This window comes from Salvelinus namaycush, chromosome 2 (genome assembly GCF_016432855.1).
Source record: "Salvelinus namaycush isolate Seneca chromosome 2, SaNama_1.0, whole genome shotgun sequence".
NCBI classification, from domain to species: Eukaryota; Metazoa; Chordata; class Actinopteri; order Salmoniformes; family Salmonidae; genus Salvelinus; species Salvelinus namaycush.
The window spans coordinates 17482145-17501752 of NC_052308.1; the positions used below are offsets into that span (position 1 = coordinate 17482145).

The 19608-nt window shown below is 41.8% G+C and overlaps 1 long non-coding RNA gene across 2 annotated transcripts; it reads right to left on the reverse strand.

The window, feature by feature from the left end:
* Positions 1-8885: 8885 nt before the first annotated feature.
* On the reverse strand, positions 8886-19468 carry LOC120059615. Of its 2 annotated transcripts, none has more exons than XR_005478156.1 (3): positions 19366-19468; positions 9334-9594; positions 8886-9238 (listed from the first exon to the last, which is right to left on the reverse strand). It is a non-coding gene; the product is annotated as an uncharacterized LOC120059615 (long non-coding RNA). The 2 variants fall into 2 exon arrangements; XR_005478157.1 differs by lacking the exon at positions 19366-19468 and adding an exon at positions 12191-12341.
* Positions 19469-19608: the final 140 nt, after the last annotated feature.

Here is a 19608-nt window from a genome sequence, read left to right on the forward strand (position 1 = left end):
TTGGTCTGCTAGTTTTGGAGTGACGGTTCGTCTTAACCCAATCAATGATCATGATAGACAGGCTTTTTTTTATTGCCTACCTTATATTGCCTACCTTATATTGCCTTTATATTGTAGACGGTCTGACGTCACCTCGTTATAGGGTTTTAGCTAACATACTTCAAAATTGTTAGTCACGGGCCAATAATGTACGGATATTAGAAGCATGTCTATCTAATACATTTAATGACAAACCATCTAACTACTTAGGTAAACATGAATTACCTGTTGCACAGCGTTCTGCGCAGGTGTTGGTAACTGGTCGCCATACACCTGCGCCAAAATCATTTGTCATAGAGTTTTGCTCTCGCTTTAAAATTATTTGCTTACAAGTTTTTGGGTTTTGCTTTTGATGTCTTATTTTTGTTTACAATTCTATACATTTTGCTTCCAATTGTTTGGTTTTTGATTTCAACATCCATTATTCAACATCCATTACCCGTCCTCGAAAATATAATTTTACATTCTCAACTTTATTTTTCATGTTCACGATTTTATTATATTTTGAATTCAATACATATAACATGAAATTGACCCCATAGTAATAACTTAAAATGAAAATAATTATTAGGTGTAAGTTGATTGCTACAACGGTGTTGTCGACCTAGCCTAGCTTTTAGCTAGCTGTGCTAGTTAGCTTGACTTGCTATAAAGTTAGAGAAACAAGTTGAGGAAAAGTAACTAAACCAAATATGTTTTATTATCACTTTAAACAATATATTTATTCTGTCTTGAATGAAAATGTCATATTTTGCAATCTTCCAAAGTAAATGCGATCTCTGATGTTGCGGTACAAACACTGCAAGTACATTTTTTTTATCAAATTGTGCAAACTCAAAACATATTGTGATATGCGTGTCGGGATAATCAGCAAGCGGTGTCGCGCGGTGAAACACCGCTTCCCATTAATTTTCAATGGAAGGAAAGCGGTGAGAGGCGGAGAGGGCTGGGGACCTTTGGGCGGTGCGAACGTGGCATGGGAGACGGTGAAAAATATAACATTTTCACAAGTGACCGCTGGGTGATGACCAATCATATCGAGTGGTTTCCAGATGAATTTGACGCTATGCGACCCATAGCTGGAGACTTTCTTCAGCAAAGATGGCAGACAAAAATACTAGGATGGAAGCAAATGTAAGTGATTATAACGTCATAACAAATCATGCAAAAAATACAGTACAGAACAGTTGAGAGGAGTATGTTAGTTAATGTAGAGACAAACGATTATGCATATTTTTTTGTCTTAACATTTATTTGCAAATATCGCGATTTAACAAGCTAGCTGACTAGCTAACATTGGCTAGTTAGCTGGCTGGCTTTATAGGTGTTGTGACATGAGTATAAAATTGTAATTCTGGTTGTTTGATGTTTTAGGGACTCTTGAAACAACCAGCAAACCAGGCTGTCGTCTTGTGAAACAGTGGATGTAAAGAATCTAGCTAGCTAAAGCATTTACTGCAAATTGAATGTACAATTTTGTAAGTGTGTCTTGCTGATATTTGCCATGCAATGCAGATAAATAAAGTAAAGTAACTAGCTAACTATTTTTTTTTGCTTATTGTGCAGTGGAGGATAAAAATACCTGTATGCCAATAGATGTGTAGCTAGCTATGTAGCTGATATGTGTATGGACCCTAAAACGTTTGGTATACATATTAATTCAGAATCTGGCTTTGAACCTCCGCTATCTTCATAGCCACTTGTATCAACTTCAAAACAGTCTGAATGACATTAATGACGCCTATGGATTGAGTAGAATCTAATCTAACTTTGTGCCAAGTATACATGTAGTTATTACCATGCATGAGATCCCCCACATTGTGTAAATGTAATATATTCACTGTTGATGTACTCTACCTTGGCAAATAACGGTGCAGTTCAGGTAGGAATGTCTTTGAGATTATTTTTTCAGTCATATCCAATACCAGGAGTATCAAATTCCAGTCTTTCAATGATGCTGTGTCTGCATGTATGTATTACAATTATACACTTCAACAGTGTTTACCAATCTTGGTCCTGGGACAGCAATGGTTACACATTGTAACTATGGAATAGACTAGAAACATGATTTAACTAGTTAAAGGCTGATTTGTAATTCATATATACAGAAATAGAATTTAAAAAACAGTACAATACACGTCCTATGCGTCATGTAAATACTTTAAACTGGTTCATCTCAATATCTTCATTGATCTGATAAACACAGGATAGGTGTAGTAGTTCATCAAATGAGAGGCTTAATTTCAACCAGTAGAGAATTTGAAACACTTTATTGAAAGAAGGTCATTGTCAAAGTGTTATTAATACATGCATTATAAATATTATCATTGTAAAATGATATTGTAAATAAATATTTTATGCTGAAAAACATGCATACACACGAGAACAAACAATATAGCGTAGTTATAGAAATAATGAAGTGTCTTACTATTCTGTATGGTTGACCCTCTTGCCTATTCTTTGAAAGTGGAAGGAGCCACAGTTATACACCTGAGCCTGGATACTGCACTACACAATCCATCAATCCGATTGATATATGTGTGTAGGTGTGGGGTATAAGGTGCCTAATTGTTCCAAAAAAAAAAATATTATGGGTGACTTTGTTTTTGTACAGACATCACACCCTTACCTGAGAAGTAGAAATCAAAGGGAGAGAAACTGGGAATTTAATAACTGCAGTTTACATAGCTAAGTAAAAGGAAGAATACTCTTATTGAAATGTGGATGGCTCTCAAAAGAGCCTTAGGTTGTGCATAGTGTAGTCTATGGTGTTGCCAGGGAACAGCACCCTCTTCAAAGAAGTAGGCCGGTGAAGATCTCCCGCACACAGATTGCCTCTCTTGCTGCTTTGTTGGACCCCATCATTAAAACTTCCTGCAGAGCAGCAGGCTTCTCCTCTGGCACAAGGTGACAAGCTGCAGATCCCCTTCTGGTCCTCGTGTCCATCCTCATGAAGTTATGCAGGACACAGGTAGCCTTCACAAGCCTGAATTCCTCCAGGACGCAGTCCTAGATGGCCCTGGTCAACCAACCTTGCAGTCCCCTACACGGTAACTGTAGGCAATCGTTTTGAAGAAATTTCCAGTTACAAGGTATCTGTAGGAATATGGAAGATAATGTCATTATTAGCCTTTACATCACCAGGTCATTGTGGATTACTAAAGTATAATATCCCTTATAACGAATCATGATAACATTGGATTGATAGATGCATGTGACAATAGTAGGCTGTATCAAGGATAGCATCAAATTGTATTTGTTTAACTAGGCAAGTCAGTTTAGAACAAATTCTTATTTTAATGACTGCCTAGCAACAGTGGGTTAACTGCCTAGTTCAGGGGCAGAACAACAGATATTTACCTTGTCAGCTTGGGGATTCGATCTTGCAACCTTTCGGTTACTAGTCCAACGCTCTAACCACTCGGCTACCTGCCACCCCAATGAATGAATGAATACATAAATATCACTTGAAGCTTGATGATGAGTTGATCATTTTAATCAGCTGTGCAGTGCTAAAGCAAAAACAGAAATGTGCACCCCTTTGAGTCCCCAGGACTGAGAACCACTGCTATTCAGTGGGACCTCTTCATCTGCAGACAGGCTTTCACAGCTCTCTGTATCTGAGGACAGAAAACCTCACAAGAAACAGACTTCAATATACTCAAATTAGACCGCACTGAATATTATGTTACTATTATCTCTGTCCTCACTTCTAGGGACTGGAACTACACAAAGTACCTGCCCTATCCAGAATAGCCTACTCTCTCTGTTTGACAGTTGGGGCTGCTATCCTTTCACCCTCCTCCATGGCTGTTAGCTAGCTACCGACAAATGATTTTGAGTTTTTTTTCCAGTGATAAATACATCAAGATAGCTAGCTAATATGAAGTTAGTTAGCTGGTGATATTTAATTCACTTAGCTAGCTATCTATATACACTGCTCAAAAAAATAAAGGGAACACTTAAACAACACAATGTAACTCCAAGTCAATCACACTTATATGAAATCAAACTGTCCACTTAGGAAGCAACACTGATTGACAATACATTTCACATGCTGTTGTGCAAATGGAATAGACAAAAGGTGGAAATTATAGGCAATTAGCAAGACACCCCCAAAAAAGGAGTGATTCTGCAGGTGGTGACCACAGACCACTTCTCAGTTCCTATGCTTCCTGGCTGATGTTTTGGTCACTTTTGAATGCTGGCGGTGCTCTCACTCTAGTGGTAGCATGAGACGGAGTCTACAACCCACACAAGTGGCTCAGGTAGTGCAGTTCATCCAGGATGGCACATCAATGCGAGCTGTGGCAAAAAGGTTTGCTGTGTCTGTCAGCGTAGTGTCCAGAGCATGGAGGCGCTACCAGGAGACAGGCCAGTGCATCAGGAGACGTGGAGGAGGCCGTAGGAGGGCAACAACCCAGCAGCAGGACCGCTATCTCCGCCTTTGTGCAAGGAGGTGCACTGCCAGAGCCCTGCAAAATGACCTCCAGCAGGCCACAAATGTGCATGTGTCAGCATATGGTCTCACAAGGGGTCTGAGGATCTCATCTCAGTACCTAATGGCAGTCAGGCTACCTCTGGCGAGCACATGGAGGGCTGTGCGGCCCCACAAAGAAATGCCACCCCACACCATGACTGACCCACCGCCAAACCGGTCATGCTGGAGGATGTTGCAGGCAGCAGAACGTTCTCCACGGCGTCTCCAGACTCTGTCACGTCTGTCACATGTGCTCATGTGCTCAGTGTGAACCTGCTTTCATCTGTGAAGAGCACAGGGCGCCAGTGGCGAATTTGCCAATCTTGGTGTTCTCTGGCAAATGCCAAACGTCCTGCACGGTGCTGGGCTGTAAGCACAACCCCCACCTGTGGACGTCGGGCCCTCATACCACCCTCATGGAGTCTGTTTCTGACCGTTTGAGCAGACACATGCACATTTGTGGCCTGCTGGAGGTCATTTTGCAGGGCTCTGGCAGTGCACCTCCTTGCACAAAGGCGGAGGTAGCGGTCCTGCTGCTGGGTTTTTGCCCCCATACGGCCTCCTCCACGTCTCCTGATGTACTGGCCTGTCTCCTGGTAGCGCCTCCATGCTCTGGACACTACGCTGACAGACACAGCAAACCTTTTTGCCACAGCTCGCATTGATGTGCCATCCTGGATGAGCTGCACTACCTGAGCCACTTGTGTGGGTTGTAGACTCCGTCTCATGCTACCACTAGAGTGAGAGCACCGCCAGCATTCAAAAGTGACCAAAACATCAGCCAGGAAGCATAGGAACTGAGAAGTGGTCTGTGGTCACCACCTGCAGAATCACTCCTTTTTTGGGGGTGTCTTGCTAATTGCCTATAATTTCCACCTTTTGTCTATTCCATTTGCACAACAGCATGTGAAATTTATTGTCAATCAGTGTTGCTTCCTAAGTGGACAGTTTGATTTCACAGAAGTGTGATTGACTTGGAGTTACATTGTGTTGTTTAAGTGTTCCCTTTATTTTTTTGAGCAGTGTAGTATGTAAAGTTTGCTATTCACAAGAGGCATTACCTCGAACAAAAGCAATCTCAGAAGACCTAAGATTAAGAATTGTTGACGAGCATAAAACTTGAAAGGGTTACAAAAGTACCTCTAAAAGCCTTGATGTTCATCAGTCCACTGTAAGACAACTTGTCTATAAATGGAGAAAGTTCAGCACTGTTGCTACTCTCCCTAGGAGTGGCCCTCCTGCAAAGATGACTACAAGAGCACAGCGCAGAATGCTTAATGAGGTTAAGAAGAATCCTAGAGTGTCAGCTAAAGACTTACAGAAATATATGGACATGCTAACATCTCTGTTGACGAGTCTACGATACGTAAAACACTAAACAAGAATGGTGTTCATGGGAGGACACCACGGAAGAAGCCACTGCTGTCCAAAAAAACATTGCTGCCCGTCTGAAGTTTGCAAAAGTGCAGCTGGATCTTCTACAGCACTACTGGCAAAATATTCTGTTGACAGGTGAAACTACAGTTGAGTTGTTTGGAAGGAACACACACTATGTGTGGAGAAAAAAAGGCACTGCACACCAACATCAAAACCTCATCCCAACTGTAAAGTATGGTGGAGGGAGCATCATGGTTTGGGGCTGCCTTGCTGCCCCAAACCATGATGAATTCCCAAGTTTATCAAGATATTTTGCAGGAGAATGTTAGGCTATCAGTCTGCCAATTGAAGCTCAACAGAAGTTGGGTGATGCAACAGGACAACAACCCAAAACACAGAAGTAAATCAACAACAGAATGGCTTCAACAGAAGAAAATACGCCTTCTGGAGTGGCCCAGTCAGAGTCCTGACCTCAACCCGATTGAGATGCTGTGGCATGACCTCAAGAGAGCAGTTAACACCAGACATCCCAAGAATATTGCTGAACTGAAACAGTTTTGTAAAGAGGAATGGTCCAAAATTCCTCCTGACCGTTGTGCAGGTCTGATCCGCAACTACAGAAAATATTTGGTAAAGGTTATTGCTGCAAAAGGAGGGTCAACTAGTTATTAAATCCAAGGGTTCACATACCTTTTCACTTTTTCCACCCTGCACTGTGAATGTTTACATGGTATGTTCAATAAAGACATGAAAACATATTGTTTGTGTGTTATTAGTTTAAGCAGGCTGTGTTTGTCTATTGTTGTGACCTAGATGAAGATCAATCAAATTCTTGCCACTGTATGTTAGCAGCACATTTGAGTTAGCCTGCACTGTAGCTAGTTAGCTACTAATGCATCGTGTTTTTTACATTTTCTAAATGTATTTACTTACTTGAATAGGTTCTCCCAACCATGTGGACGATTGGAAACAGGGCAGCATAGCTAGCTAATTTGTCCTGGTACATAAACATTGGGTTGTTATTTTACCTGAAATGCTCAAGGTCCTCTACTCCGACAATTAAACACCTCTTAAGGATTGAACCCTTTTTTTCAATTTTAGCCTAAAATGACATACCCAAATCTAACTGCCTGTAGCTCAGGACCTGAAGGAAGGATATGCATATTCTTGATACCATTTGAAAGGAAACAATTTGAAGTTTGTGGAAATTTTAAATTAAAGTAGGAGAATGTAACACATTATATCTGGCAAAAGATAATACAAAGAAAAAAAGGCAATTTTCTGGGGCTAGATGGGACGCTAGTGCCCCACCTCGACAACATCCGGTGAAATTGCAGAGCCCGAAATTCAAAATACAAAAATCGTAATATTAAACATTCATGAAATACAAGTGTCTTACATTGTTTTAAGCTTAAGTGACTTAGGACTCTAGGCGCAATTTAGATTTTGGCCACTAGATGGCAGCAGTGTATGTGCAACGTTTTAGACTGATCCAATGATCCATTGCATTACTGTTCAAAATGTTGTTTCAAGTCTGCCCAAATGTGCCTAATTGGTTTCTTGATACATTTTCAAATTCATAACTGTGCACTCTCCTCAAACAATAGCATGGTATTCTTTCACTGTAATAGCTACTGTAAATTGGACAGTGCAGTTAGATTAACAATACCTTTTTGCTTTCTGCCCATATCAGGTATGTCTATGTCCTGGGAAATTGTCTTGCTACTTACAACGTCATGCTAATCACATTAGCGCACGTTAGCTCAACCATCACGCAGGGCGGACACAGATCCTGTAGAGGTTTTAATCCACAGATAAAACGGTAAACCGAATTCGTTTTTCATCATCTCTCCTTCCTTCAGGCTTCTTTTTCTTCTTTGAACTTTATATGGCGGTTGGCAAACAACTTTACAGCATTACTACAACTGACCAGATTGTGGACCTAAATTCATCTTTCAATCACCCATGTAGCTATTTGCTCCTAAAAACCAATGAGGAGATAGGAGAGGCCGGACTTGCAGCGCATTGAGCGTCACAAATAGAACCAATTTCTATTTTGGCGCCTGGCCACGCAGACGCTCGCGAGCAGTGGGGGTGCAATGAATGAATAACATGTACAGTATGTGTAAATGTATTTTGCAACGCTCGCACACGCGACGTTAGCAGTGTGTTCAGCATGTAAAGCCGAAACCACACAGAGACAGGGTCAAAATATGCGTGCGAGTAAAGAGCGTCAATTCCCATACACTGCATAGCGCATGCCAACTTAATCCTCATGAATGTCCATAATAAACAGTTGTATTTATGTTCGCTATGTACCAAATGTGACCGATCGCCTTGATTTGGTCTTATGTTAAAGAAAATGTGCAATTGTTTTTTACATTTCATTGGATTAAAGCAGAGACACAGAGCTACAACATAATACATCATACACTGTATTTTGAGGAACAATGGGAAAGTAATTCTGCTTTGAAAGTTGATGAACTTGTAACCTCACGTTTGAGAAAATAGCCTTTGAATGTTTTGGTACCTACTGGAGAGCTCTCCTTTGTCTACATCCATTCAGCATTGTTCACACCCTCTTAAGCCAGCCCCACCCATCTTTTTAAGCATTTACGTGTGAGGTTTTGTGCTAAACAGTGAGTAGTGTAGTAAAGATTTAGACTAAAAGTGGTAAGAGTAGTAGCCTACAATAAGGAAAAATTCCAGGTAAACAAAGGGTTCAGATAAAAATATTAGATGACGCTTACCCAGACACACTTGTCTAACTTGATGTGTCGTGAAAGAAATGCTATAACCCCCAGCCACATCTTGCTAAGTGGATGGGTCTCTACAGGAGGTGTAAACGATACAGCCAAATGGTTACTTGCATAGTAGCAACATCAGATATATATAGTGTCAATATATAGAAAATAATATACAGTATGTACAAGAACAATATCAATGACGATATCAGGGATAGATGAGGTAGTTATATGCATACAATCAGGGGTAAAGTGGCTGAGCAACAGGATAAAAAAAAAAATAGTAGCAGCAACGTATGTTAGGAGAGAGTCATATGAATAGATGCACTGCAGATAGTGCTGATGGCAGATCCATCCGAACCACACATGGAACAAGGGAATCTATATTCGGAGAGCCTGTTTCTGTCCTGCCCTTAACTTTGGTGCAGGGCATATGATGACCCCTGTCACAGTGCTGTTTCACAACACCAGCAATCTCAGACAAAGTGTTCACTCTGGTCTTTCTGAAGCGCTGCTTGATGAGGCCGGAGCACCAGTCGGAGAAAAACCTGATGTGGCCTGTGATCAGGAAGTGAAGGTCCAGACTGTGGTGGAGCCTCTGGAAAATACAGAAATAATGTGAGGTCAATAAAAGTAGTACCAATCATGTTGGAGGTCAATGAAATAATCAAAACGTGTTTATGCTTTACATACCAAGTGTTGTCATCGATTCCTTGTAGAGATGCCACATCACTGCTATTGTCACATGGGATGGCAGCAGCTTTCCACCAAAGTGTTTGTGTCCTGGGTGGTGTCCTGGTAATATTATTGCATTATCCTGTGTAGTTGTTGATTAAGTTCACAACTCGCTGCAAGTCCTCATGCTTGCTTAGGCCAGCTCTCTTTTCGATTGGAGGCATTAGACCATTCTCCATGTATGACTGGTGGAGTAGAGCTGGGTGTGTTCTACTGATGCTGAAAGACAAATTCCAGATACAAATATTTGAGCATTATTATACAATAGCCGTAATCACCGTCAGACACACCTGGCTAACTTGATGGGTCATGTAATCATCTGCTGTGGCAAATAAGCCATCCAATATTTTGTTGACCTAACTTTACACTCATTGACCTCCATACAAAAACTCCTTGCTTGGTGGGCAGAAAAAACGCCCACCTGCTGGAGGAGCGCGATTTTGGGTCGTGTTACCTCTCGCTTCTTCTGTTCCTCTATCTGTTCCACTGCAAAATGACTGCAGTAAAAAAAGAGGTTATGTTGGATGCAGCATACTGCAGTTATACTGCACTCTGACTGCAATCTTTTTTCGTAAGGGTGGGATCGGGTTGCTTGTCTCCCGAGTGGATCTATTTTACTTACCCTTTGGAAACATCACTCGGTATGCAGAGCAGTGCAGTTTTCAGATTTATCACTAACCCATACTAATACCACAAGGTGGCAGCCTTTCACTGTGAAGACAGGCAACACAGCCCATCACCATCATACACTAAGTATGGTAATAAAAAATGTCTAATCAGTCTGTCTAATTGACAGACATTGATTAATCTAAATTGGCAAGAATATAATTTGATTCATTTGTTAAATCCAAATATTTATTATGTGTATTACCCTTTCAACTGCTATGCATTAGCCTACATGTTGTCCTCCCTCCATCCAGCCAACCAGATGACAAAGGGGGTTCTTATCTACTTCAAAACACTGTTCTACCGCTCCATCAGTTTTGAGGTTATTGTTTATACCAACCCAACCCCAGCTGCCTGTGAAGTGCCTATACCCCAGATTTGAAATGCAATGTTTTTATAACACAGATAATTTGACTCTGTACGCTGGTGCGATCTTGCATATAGGGCTGTGTTCTTGTACATCTGTGCACACAGTGTTAGACCCCAGCTGTACTGTATGTAACAAAATAATGTATCCAGTAAAGAGATGGCAAAATGTGCCTTCATAGGCACAGCTGTTGGTGTCTTAAAAATACTGATTAAGTTTGTTAGAGTACTCTTAAAAAGATGATTGTGAAGAGATGGCTAAGACAGTGCTTAAATTAATCAATCAAGGATGAAGGCCATCAAATAAAAAAATGGCCATCAAGAGAAACTAAATTTAACAGGTAGTGAAAATATAAATATTTACATTCATTTCCCCACCTCTTAACTGTGTTTTTCTACTAGGAGGGTGAGTGTCTAGCAAGGGGTTGCAGCCAGCCTGGACACCCCTTGGGTACTCATGCTGGAGACAAGGCAGTCTGTCCTTCTTGCTCTGCTTACTCGCAGGTCTGTCAGCACATTTAATAATACTGGAGAAGGCACTATCAACACTTGTAGGTTGCCAACGGTAAGCCTTGTCTTATATACCGAACAAAAATATAAATGCAACATACAACAATTTCAACAATTATACTAAGTTACAGTTCATATAAGGAAATCAGTCAATTGAAATGGAATTCATTAGGCCCTAATCTATGGATTTCACATGACTGGGCAGGGGCACAGCCATGGGTGGGCCTGGGGGGGCATAGGCCGACCCACTGGGGAGCCAGGCCCAGCCAATCAGAATAAGTTTCCTCCCCTAGAAGGGCTTTAATACAAACAGAAAAACTCCTCAGTTTCATCAACTGTCCGAGTGGCTGGTCTCAGACTAAACCGCAGGTGAAGAAGCCGGATATGTAGGTCATGGGCTGGCGTGGTTACACGTGAACTGCGGTTGTGAGGCCGGTTGGACGTACTGCCAAATTCTCTAAAATGACATTGGAGGCAGCTTATGGTAGAGAAAATAACATGAAATTCTCTGGCAACAGCTCTGGTGGATATTCCTGCAGTCAGCATGCTAATTGCACGCTCCGTCAAAACTTGAGACACCTGTGGCACATTTTAGAGTGGCCTTTTATTGTCCCCAGCATTAGGTACACCTTTTGAAATGATCATGTTGTTTAATCGGCTTCTTAAAATGCCACACCTGCCAGGTGGATTGATTATCTTGGCAAAGGAGAAATGCTCACTAACAGGGATGTAAACACATTTCTGTAAATTTTGAGAGAAATAAGCTTTTTGTGCATATGGAACATTTCTGGGATCTTTCATTTCAGCTCATGAAACATGGGACCAACACTTTACATGTTGCGTTTGTATTTTTATTCAGTATAGATGACTGGACTACAGAGCGGGAGACAAATCTCTACACTCTTGATGACGCTATTTATATCAAGGCGTCTGTAACTGGCCAAGCCACCAATTCTTCTGGATGCCTTCCGCTTTCAAAACATGGACATATCAAAAGTGAGATGATAAAATAAGTTATGAAAAAAGTCACACACGCCTAACATCATATACTGTATCTGTGGTGGCCTATCGGTAAAGACCCATGGCCATTACTTGTTGCCTTATTGTTGTGTTGCAGGTTTATATTAACTGTACCTTGAGAGCAGCTTTTGCATTTAGCCCTATAACTGCTGTCAACAAAGCCTACACATATAACCAGTCTACATCCAGGTGAGGGGGAAGGTACAGTATGAAGGTACTTTTAGCATAATTTCCTGCCAAGTTTTGTACTTACATTCACATGTGTTTTACCACTTCAATACCCATAATTGTTGTAAAATGTGACATGAGTGAGCAGTCAGACCATCAGAGCAGGGTCCTGTGGCCTCCGTTTCCATAGATGGCTGTCTGTGCATGGAGCTGAGGTGTGTGAATGCTGTGACTCCGGCTGTGAAAACATAAGGACGAGAAGGGGCATCTAGACGAGCGACTGAGGGTAATGCAAGTTTTTTTTGTACAATAACATACTGTAGCCTACATGTGTACATTTGTTTATTTTGATGATCCATGAAATACATATGTAACCAGAACAGAAAAAATTATTTGCATCATTTAGGAATTTACAGTACAGTCCCCTGTTGTGAAGTGTTACTTATTGACGTTTTGCCTCAATGTCTCCATTGCATCAGATACCAGAAGCCTCATGCAGGGACCTGCAATCACAAGAGCCACAGTTCAAGGCTCTAAGACCGTAGACAGACACACAATGGAGGAGTGTAAGCACAGTGCAACGAAGGGCTTTTCTGGCCATGTGTTCAAAGTCAAGTTTATATAATGGCTTGGTTCTTCCCAGTAAGCATGGTTGTGAACGTATCTATTGAGTTTCTCCATTTGCCAGTGATTTGGTTATTTTGTTAGACTGGTTTAACATGCTTTAGTCTTTCTTTACACCTGTCATAACAGACATATCAATTGACCTATCATGCATTCCTTCATTGCAATGGTTTATAACGGCAACATGTTTGTCATTTCTGCAAGCCTATGTGAAAATGGTGTTTAATAAATCAAAGGCAGCAGTCTGGCATGGTTGATCTCATCTCTCATGGCTATTGTTGTGGAAGCTTTCTGCTTTTGAGCAACAGAAAGAGCCTTCTAAACAGCACAGACGTAAAAAGTATTATTTTAACAAGTCCCTGCAACCAAAACTTTCGTAATGTGTTTATCTTGAGAAAACAAACCCCATCATTAGAAAATGTACATGTAACTGACAGTTAGACTTACAGGTTATGTCGTTGTTTTGTGTTTGAATTGTTTACGTGTCCGCTGTGCGGGGAAATGATAAGACAAGCGGAACTACGTAGCTAATAACTGTTGTAACGGGGATTCTTATTGTAGCAACACACTTTTGGAGGGAAGGCAATCCCGCGCTGTGTTAGCTAAGTTTTCATGTCATCGGGTGTAGTTCATAAAGTTTGAAGCGTATATGTTAGGATGGTAACGTTATAATAATTAAGGATGAAGCGTGAATTCATGCCAGGAATAATAAGTGTGAAGTTTGATTTCCTCCCTTCTGTAATAAGCAGCCAATGAGGTATTTTTCCTTTATTCATGTGTTTAATCTAATACTGTTATAGCGCCGGCTAAACTGTTTATGTATGTAAGCACTTCAGAGTTATACCAAGCTAATAAGTCACTCGTAAGATAAGGTTGTAAGAGTATGCTTAACTGTATTTTTCATTTACTTTATAGTTCTCACGGAAGGTGATAATTCTGACTAAATCTACAGAATAAAGCCGCCAGTTAAAATCAAGGAACGGTTGTGCTCGTGGTTACTGGAGGGAGCTACAGTGAGAACTCAATGCTCTTCACGAGCAAGAGAGAAAGAAGAATCTTACCCAGCTGTAAAACGTCTACAAGATTCCCAAATCCTGGTAGGCCCTGTCATCTGATAAGAGTTTTGCACCTACCTGCAACCTAAGAAGAAAATCTCCACATAAGGAAGCATCGTGAGGCAACATAAGGTCAAGACTAACAGGAAAGTCAGACACGCAAGTACAAGTCAAGGTGTTTGAAGGTGGTCCTAGCCTTGTGAACAGCTAATAAGAGACTTTAAGATTACAATTCGTAAGGACTGGAGATAGTTGTGCATTTCAAGAGGCTGGTATTATGCATTTGTTCTTTCTATCTTATTAATGTATCGCTGGTATGTGTATTACTGGAAAAATATTCTTTGATACTTACTAAAAAATATATATATATAAAAAAAGGGATATATATATATATATAGTTACAAAACATTAAGGGTCAGCGTACACCTATTAATTCTATTTTCACCTGTAAGTTAATAGTGTAATTGTTTGGTAAGGTGTTTGTTCAAGCCTTTGTTACAAGCATTATACATGTTTATACCACGTACTAAGGTTTAAATTACAGTGAATTAGAGTATAAATTACCTACTCACTTATCCAAACCTTACCTGGATTTGATTTAGAATGTCAGAAAGAGGTAGTTTCACTAAAGGTAATAGAGATGGGGTAGGTCAAGTTGAGCAGCTGCAGCAACACCTCGCAAACTTCAAGCCTTCATCAGAACAAACAGAGCAGCAGGAAGAGGCCCAGACTGGTGTGGAGTCACTTCTGCCAGCGAATGATGATACAGAGGCTGCTAATGAGATATCACAACAAGAGCCACGAAAAGGTGAGAGGGTCCGCAGGTTAACTGAAAAGGGCAGAGAACTGCGCGACGAAAGGTGGAGACAGCTCGAACATCGTTTCAGGGTCAGCTATGAGAAGTGGAAGGCTCTGGTAAAGGAAGCAAAACAGTCATTGACAGGCTGTTGCTCTGAAGACCTACTAGAAGACCTCAAACAAGATCAGTCATACCTCTACAGAACTAAACCTTGTCTATGTAAATTTGCGTCAAATCGACATTCCCGGCAACGATATAAGACGCAGAGTTGATACTTGTGAAGCAGTTACAATGTCTATTATCAAGACTGTAAGGTGTCATTTAAAAGGCAGGGAAGAAGGTCAAAGTAACCAGATAGAACTGAACTGGAAGGACAGCAATTCCTTGTGCGTGTCCGAACTCTCACATAAGTCAAATCTCAACTATCAGCCCTCAAGTGCTTCCTCCCAGTCTCTAAGCAACTCAAAGCTCAACTCCAGACGCTCAAGCGTGTCATCTGTCAAGAGACAAGAGGCTGCGGCGGAAGTTGCTGCTAACCAAGCAGCTTTAGAAGTAATGGTTAAGCAAGAACGCCAACTAGAAGAGCTTCAGAGACTCGAAGATGAAGATAAGAAGAGGACAGCGGAGCAAGAAGCTGAGGCTGTGAAACGCAGCTTAGAAGAAGCTAGGCTGCGAGTCAGGTTAGAGGTAGAAAATGCTGCCAGACGAAGGACGCTAGAAGACAAGCGTAGAGAGTTAGAGCGCCTAGAAGTGCTCAAGAAACTAAATGCTGCCAAGGCGCGGATGCAAGTGTATGAGCAAGATGAAAACTCAGAGGACGAGAAGAGAGAACTACTCTCTAACTGCAAATCTGTGAAAGAAGTCATGCACAGAAGTGGGTCATTTCACAGTCTCTCACCACAACATGTTGTGACAAGCACACAACAAGAAGATGGCACCAAGACCATGTTCAGGTTACTAGCGGAATCAATCAGTGAAAGCCGCCTCCCCATACCAGAACCAGTAACATTCAATGGAGAACCACTCTCGTTCACTGACTGGAAGGTCTCTTTTCAGACTCTGATAGACAGGAAGAACATACCAGCAACTGAGAAGATATATTACTTAAGAAAATATGTCGGTGGGCCTGCCAAGAAAGCCATCGAAAGTTACTTTATGTTAGGAACAGAGTCAGCCTACCATGCTGCATGGACCATTCTTGAAGAAAGGTACGGAAACAAATTCCTCATCGCCAAGTCCTTCAGAGATAAGCTCAATGCATGGCCTAAGATAGGATCCAAGGACAGTCTTGAACTTAGAGACCTTGTAGACTTTCTTCGCAGCTGTGAGGCTGCTATGTCTCAGAATAAGGGCCTGGAGGTGCTTAATGACTGTAATGAAAACCAAAAGATCCTCGCTAAACTTCCAGATTGGCTAACTTCAAGATGGAATAGAAAGGTCGTAGACATCTTAGAAGAAACTGAGACCTTTCCAAGCTTCAGTCAGTTTGTGAAGTTTCTCACGAGAGAAGCAAAGATCGCTTGCAATCCTGTAACATCCCTTCATGCTTTGCAATCAAGCGAAGATGGAAAACCTAAGACACCAAGGATTCAAAGCCCCGGAGCAAGGGTGTTAGCAACTAACTCTGATGAGAAAGATACTGTTACTAGTTGTGTCTTCTGTGAGAAGTCAGGTCACAGTCTCCACAAATGCTGTAAGTTCATGGATAAGCCCACCACAGAGCGACAAAAGTTTGTTCAAGAGAATAAATTGTGCTTTGGCTGTTTAAGGCCTGGGCATCACTCGAAAGATTGTGATAACAGGAACACCTGCGACACGTGTCAGAGGAGGCATCCATCCTGCCTGCACGAAGATCGTACTAAAGAAAGGTTAAGGGATAGGAAGACAGAGCCCCCACAAGATAAGGGGACAAGAGCGTCAAGTGAGGCCATATCCAACAGAGTCGTAAGGGACATTAACAACACTCACACCTCCACAATCATTCCAGTATGGGTGTCAACCACAAGCGAGCCAGATCGTGAAGTTCTTGTGTATGCACTTCTTGACACCCAGAGCGACACCACCTTTATCCTTGAAGAGACAACAAACGCTCTCAATACAAGGAAGGAGCCAGTCCAACTGAAACTCTCTACAATGGCTTCAAGGAATACCATTGTGCCCTGCCAGAAGCTGTCTGGTTTGCAGGTTAGAGGGTTTTACTTGGAGAAGAAAACGAGAGAACTGCAGAAGAGGACCTCATATCTCAAGAGGATATCCGGTTCCTGACAAAAATGAAAGCGGGAATCAGACGCAAGGACAATGGACATTATGAGATGCCGCTGCCGTTTAAGGAAGAAAGACCCAACCTGCCGAACAATAAAACATGTGCAGTTCACCGTCTCAAGTGCCTGGAAAGGAGGCTAAGGAGAGACAAGCAGTACTACAAGGACTACACAGCATTCATGGAAGAGACCATAGCTTGTGGAGATGCTGAGAAGGTCTCCAAAGAGGAAATTAACAAGCATCCAGCATGGTACATCCCGCACCATGGGGTTTATCACCCACAAAAGCCTGGGAAGATACGAGTCGTCTTTGACTGCTCAGCTAAGTTTCGAGAGACGTCCTTGAACGACCATCTCCTTACCGGTCCAGAGTTGACAAACACATTGCTGGGCGTCCTTTGTCGTTTTCGTAAGGGTCCAGTTGCAATCATGTGTGATGTAGAGCGCATGTTCCACCAGTTTCATGTGAAAGCAGAAGACCAAGATTATCTACGGTTCCTTTGGTGGGAGAACGGAGATCTAGAGTCTCAATCCTCAGTGTATCGTATGAAGGTCCATTTGTTCGGCGCAGCTTCATCTCCTGGTTGCGCCAACTATGGTCTCAAACATCTTGCTGCCCAAGAACGAGGAAGCTTCAGCGAGAAGTATATCCAGTTCATAGAAAGGAACTTTTATGTTGATGATGGGTTGACGAGCGTATCGTCTGAAGCTGAAGCGGCCCAGCTGGTGAAAGAAGCAAGAGAGCTTTGCAGCATCGGCAAACTCCGGTTGCACAAGTTTATCTCTAACAGCAAGGAAGTTATAGCCACAATTCCCAAGGAAGAATGTGCCGAGGGTGCCAAAGACCTGGATATGGCTCTGGGTGAACCACACATGGAGAGAGCGCTTGGTGTACTGTGGTGTGTCGCATCAGACGAGATCCAGTTTAGAGTAGTTGTCAAGGAACGCCCACTCACAAGAAGAGGAGTATTGTCTACAGTAGCCTCTGTATATGATCCGCTTGGGTTTGTGGCACCCTTTGTCCTGGCAGGGAAGCAGATCGTGCAGCAGATGTGTCGTTACAAGATCGACTGGGATGACCCCCTTCCAGATGACCTACGTTCCCAGTGGGAATTCTGGCTCTAATGTCTACAAATCTTGTCTGAAGTAAGGATTCAACGAGGCTACTTGCCATCAAGTTTCAAGGAGGTGCAGTTATGAGCTCCATCACTTCTCCGACGCTAGTACATCAGGTTATGGAGAGTGCTCATACCTCAGAACAATCAATACAGACAGAAATGGAATAAAGACAGAAGAAACGCAAGGATTAATGACATTGTCATCTTGCAAGATGATACTGCACCACGCAACCAGTGGAAATTGGCAAAAGTTACAGAAGTGTACCCGAGACAGGATGGCCGGGTGAGAAGATTCAAGTTACTGATCAGCGACTCCTGGATGAGAGAGGTAAACGCATCACCAAACCCACCTATCTGGAGAGGCCCATCCATAAGATAGTCCTGGAAGCCGATCAAGAAACCTGCAGACCCCTTTCACAGAAATCACCGGTGATTGGTGGGAGTGTAACTGACAGTTAGACTTACAGGTTATGTCGTTGTTTTGTGTTTGAATTGTTTACGTGTCCGCTGTGCGGGGAAATGATAAGACAAGCGGAACTACGTAGCTAATAACTGTTGTAACGGGGATTCTTATTGTAGCAACACACTTTTGGAGGGAAGGCAATCCCGCGCTGTGTTAGCTAAGTTTTCATGTCATCCGGTGTAGTTCATAAAGTTTGAAGCGTATATGTTAGGATGGTAACGTTATAATAATTAAGGATGAAGCGTGAATTCATGCCAGGAATAATAAGTGTGAAGTTTGATTTCCTCCCTTCTGTAATAAGCAGCCAATGAGGTATTTTTCCTTTATTCATGTGTTTAATCTAATACTGTTATAGCGCCGGCTAAACTGTTTATGTATGTAAGCACTTCAGAGTTATACCAAGCTAATAAGTCACTCGTAAGATAAGGTTGTAAGAGTATGCTTAACTGTATTTTTCATTTACTTTATAGTTCTCACGGAAGGTGATAATTCTGACTAAATCTACAGAATAAAGCCGTCAGTTAAAATCAAGGAACGGTTGTGCTCGTGGTTACTGGAGGGAGCTACAGTACATACTACTTTAATATTTACACAAATGTCTCAAAAGGAGAAAAAGCAGTTTATCATAGAATGACTTGAGAGATTTTAAAAAGGAATCAAAATATTTTAAAAATCCACCCCAAACCACTAATTCACTGTGTTAAACACTAATATGAGAACAATATTTTTTTGTGATTTGTTTTAATTTTGGCGTTATAATATAGTTGGGAGCAACATAGAAAGTAGACAAAAAAACACACAATGCAACGCTCTATGGGCTAGCCTGCAAACGTAGCTACACACAATAATACCAAAGACAATATCAGCATGTAACGTAGCTAGTTAACTGTAAAATCGCCTAAACAAACTACACTATCAATTTAAGAGATTACGATCTCACCATGTTCAACCTGCAGATCGATGTGCTTCACCGAATGGAGTATAACATTCGCAACGGCAGATGTACTTTTGAGGAGATATGAAACGCTGACCAAGCTACACCAATGGGCCGCGCGGTGCATTCTGGGCAATTCTGCGACAAGACGCGCTCTCCTTGATGTGAATGGGAGTCTATTGGGCACCAGCTAGACAAAACGACATTAGCACGAATTTCTCTAAAATCTTTGGCAACAGCACCATGGAC